The 4,381-nt window shown below is 43.8% G+C and overlaps 1 protein-coding gene across 1 annotated transcript in view; it reads left to right on the top strand.

Annotated features, from left to right (window-relative positions):
• Positions 1-678: 678 nt before the first annotated feature.
• Positions 679-4,381, top strand: part of LOC122561014 (protein phosphatase 1K, mitochondrial-like) — a 17,140-nt gene continuing 13,437 nt past the window's right edge. The window contains exon 1 of the mRNA XM_043712287.1: positions 679-771. The gene's annotated coding sequence lies outside the window, so the exon portion shown is untranslated. The remainder of the gene's footprint in view (positions 772-4,381) is intronic.

Here is a 4,381-nt window from a genome sequence, read left to right as displayed (position 1 = left end):
TCTCAATGGAGAGTAGTCATTTTAATGAAAAAAAATTAATTTCCATTGATAATTCCATGTCCAAAGATGTGCTGGTGAGGTGCATTTGCCATTCTAAATTGTCCACAATGTACAGGGATGTGCAGGCTACATAGATGAGCCATGGTAAATGCGGTGTTACGGAGACAAGGGGACTGTATTTGGGTGGGATGCGATTCGGAGGGTCCGTGCAACTTGATGGGCCGAACGGCCTCTCCACACTGATTTTATAATTGTTTTTAAGGTATATGTACTGTATATACTTTAAATGTTTCAATATATCTGTGAAACATTTTTACAGTATTCAATTAATCAATGTTAATTCTATTAAGTAAGGTTGCCTTTTTGCTCTCTTACTAAATTTTTTAAAGAATTACAAAAAGAATGAGCAGGGTAATGCAATGGATGCGGTTAGTCTGCGTGTATTTCAGACAAACCTTCAAATAAGTTAGCATACATTAAGATCAGAACATGCAGAATCACCATGAGTCGAATACATAATGCACAACAAAACAGAAAGCAGATTGTGATTTACCGTCAAGGTGAACATATTTTCACAGGGCATTTAGTGTAGTAAATGTATGCCAGTATTGACAAAGTGAATGAGAAGTGTAGTGTGAGTACGCTGGCATTTCCCGGGGCTTGGCGTGTCTCGCTCCGCGGCGCTCTATATAAGCGCGGGTTTCAGGCGCGTTGGTTGGCGACGTTCAGGGGAGAGTGCCGTGTGCTAAGTGTGAGCCCAGCAACCGCCCGGTGAGTTTTTTTGGGGACACTTAAAATGTTATTATTGTCCGTATTAACCCGGAGAATCGGTTTAAACCGAAAGTGCTGGCGGAGTGTGAATGTCAAGGAGTAATTATTGCGAGAGGTGGAGGAAAAGGGGTGACAGTTTTTGATTTGAGTCAATGCAAGCTTGGTTTGTGGTTCTCCAGATACATGCTGCAGAACTGTATAGCACCAGCTGGGCTTGGAGCAGCGGTGGTATCATGTTTATCTGTATGATCATCCTCGACAGCTGACCGACCTAAGCAGGGGTTGCTGCCAGCACATTAGTACACAGTGTGCTGAGGAACTTGTATCTGGTTTCAGCAAAAACCAAAAATGTAGAAGCTTGGATTGGGACTGCATCTTTAGACCAAACTGCAGGAAAGGGATAATCCCTCAAACTAGAGGGGAATAAAAGCAGAAGTTACTAGTGAAGCTATGCAGGTCTGGCAGCATCCCTTTGACGAAAGTGAAAATTTGAGCTGGGTGACTCTTCATATTGAACAGGTTCATTGGGGATTGGAGTCATAAGCACACAAAATTGGTTGTATTTGTTGGATACCAGTCATTTCAGTTCAGTTCCAGGACATCTCTGTAGGTGTTCCTTGGTAATATCCTAGATCCAACTGTCTTCAGCTGCTTCATCAATTACTATCTCTCCATCATAAAGTCAGAAGTGGGTCTATTTACTGATGATTGCATTGTTTGTGAATCTGATAATGAAACAGTCCATGTTCAAATGCAGCAGGACCTAGACAATATCCAGGCTTGGGCTGAAAAGTGACAAGGAACATTTGTACCACACAGTCAAGCAATCTTCATCTTTATGAAGATAATCTAACTTCTACCCCTTGACATTTAATGGCATTGTCATCACTCTCAACATCCTGGGAGTTATCATTCACTGGGAACTGGACTAGACATACAAATATAATGGTTACAAATGCAGATTAGAGACTAGGAATATTATAGTGAGAAGCTCAGCACTGACCTGTTGACTATCAAGGCACATGTCAAATGGTGATCACTTGCCTGGATGAGTGCAGTTTCAACAACACGTGTTTGACACCATCCAGGGCAAAACAGCCCACTTGATTGGCACTGCATTCACTCCCTCCACTGACACTTAGCAGCAGTGTGTACATCAAGATACACTGCAGGCATTCACCAAAATTTCTTAAATCAGTGTTTTTAAACTAGTAAGTGTGTATCAATGTTTGTGAAGCAGTGCTGCTTTCTCTGAGCAAGGCTGCGTCTATGATTCCATTCTGCTCTGGTGCCTCTGTCTATTACTCAGTGGTATCAGAATCAGGAAGTAGGAATAGGCAATTCAGCCCCCTGAGCCTGTCCTGTCATTTGATGACTGATCCCATTTTGGCCTCACCATTTTTCTGCATGCTGTCCAAAACCCTCCAACCCAGTAATAATAAAATCTCTCCCTCCCCCTTAAACTTAATGTCCCAGAATCCACTCTGGGGTAGTGAATTTCAGATTCATGACCCTTAGGGAGCTGTAATTTTCTGCTACACTTTTAAATCTGCTGCTCCTTATCTTAAAATTATGGCTCCTTGCTCTAGATTGCCCATGTGGAAACATCCTTTATATATGTTGTGGTTCTGTTTGCCGAGCTGGGAATTTGTGTTACAGACATTTCCTCCCTTGTCTAGGTGACATCCTCAGTGCTTGGGAGCCTCCTGTGAAGCTTCACAAGCACTGAGGATGTCACCTAGACAGGGGACGAAACGTCTGCAACACAAATTCCCAGCTCGGCAAACAGAACCACAACAACGAGCACCCGAGTTACAAATCTTCTCTCAAACTTTGATCCTTTATGTATCTATGTTGTCAAATCCCTTTAGCATCTTGTATATTTCAATTAGATCTCTCATTCTTCTAACGTGAGTAGGCTTAAACCATCTTGTCATAAGACAAGTCCACACCTCTGGAATCAATCTGGTGAATCTCCCCTTAAATACCTCCAGTCTAACTACATCCCTCAAGGGGACCAAAATTGTATACAGATTGTACACAATTGTACACAGGATCTGAAAAGTGACTACAGAGTTAGGTTGGAAGCTGAAGAGCAGGACGAGTAGAGTAGTGATCTCAGGTTTGCTACCAGTGCCTCGAGATAGTGAGATGAGGAACAGGCAGTGAGTGCAGCTTCACACGTGGCTGCGAGGCTGGTGCAGGAGGGAGGGCTTCAGATACCCTAGACCATTGGGATACCTTTTGGGGAAGGTGAGACCTGTACGTGAAGGACGGGTTGCACCTGAACTGGAGGGGCACAAATGTCCTGGGTGGGTGATTTGCTCATGTGATTCGGGAGGATTTAAGCTAGTTTGACGGGGGGTGGGAATCAGCTACATGTCTGAGAGGGGGACAGTTGTAGATGGGGCAGTGACAGGATGTATTGAATCATCAGGAAGGTTTCTCACGTGATGAAACAAAGGGATCGGTTAAAGTGTGTCTGCTTTAATGCAAGGAGTGTCTGAAATAAGAGTGACAAACTTATCAGTACTTGGGGCTACGATGTTGTGGCCATAACGGAGATGTGGGTTTCACTGGGGCAGGAATGGTTGCTTGATGTTCCAAGGTTTAGTATGTTTAAAAAGAACATGGAGGGTGGCAAAAGAGGAGGGGGTGTAGCATTGCTAATCAGAATGTATCACAGCTACAGAAACAAAGGTTGTTGACGAAGGTTTCTCTACTGAGTCATTAGGGGTAGAAGTTAGGAACAGCAAAGGAACAGCCACAGCATTGGGGGGTTTTCTACAGACTACCTAATAGTATGGAGAGATTGAAGAACTCACAGATGGGCAAATTCTGGAAAAATGCAGAAGTAGTAGGGCTGTTGTTCAGCTTTCCCAATATCGACTGGAACCTCTGAAGTGCAGATGGTTTGGTTGGAGTCATTTTTGTCAGGTGTGTTCAGGAGGGTTTCCTTACTCAGTATGTAGACAGACTGACGATGAGAGAGGACATTTTGGATTTGGTGCTTGGCAACAAGCCAGGACATGTGTCAAATCTTGCGGTGGAAGAACACTTTGGTGACAGTGATCACAACTGCCTCACGTTTAGCATAGCCTTGGAGAGTAAAAGGAGCAGTTACTGAGGAATGATATTTAACTGGGGAAAAGGAACTTATGACAGGAGTTGGGAAGTACAGACTGGGAGCAATTGTTCCACAGAAGGGGCACAGCAGACATGTTGAGACTATTTAAGGAGCAATTGTTGCGAGTGATGCACAAATTTGTTCCTCTGAGACAGATAAGAAGGGGTAAGATTAAGGCACCTTGGATGACGAGAACCGAGGAGCTTCTCGTCAAAAAGAAGAAGGTAACTTCTGTAAGATGGAAGAAGCAAGGATCTAGCACAGCTTTAGAGGATTACAGGCTTGCTAGAAAGGAGCTCAGAAATGGACTGAGGAGAGCCAGGAGAGGGCACAAAAAAGGCTTGGCAAGAAGGATTAGGGAGAACCCAAAGGCATTTTACTCATACATGAGGAATAAAAGAATGATCAGGGAGAAGATAGGGCTGATCAGGGATAGCGGAGGGAACTTGTGCGTGGAGTCTGAGCAGATAGGGGAAGCCCTAA

Source organism: Chiloscyllium plagiosum, chromosome 22 (assembly GCF_004010195.1).
Source record: "Chiloscyllium plagiosum isolate BGI_BamShark_2017 chromosome 22, ASM401019v2, whole genome shotgun sequence".
In the NCBI taxonomy this organism is placed as follows: Eukaryota; Metazoa; Chordata; class Chondrichthyes; order Orectolobiformes; family Hemiscylliidae; genus Chiloscyllium; species Chiloscyllium plagiosum.
This window is presented reverse-complemented; position numbering and strand designations above follow the sequence as displayed.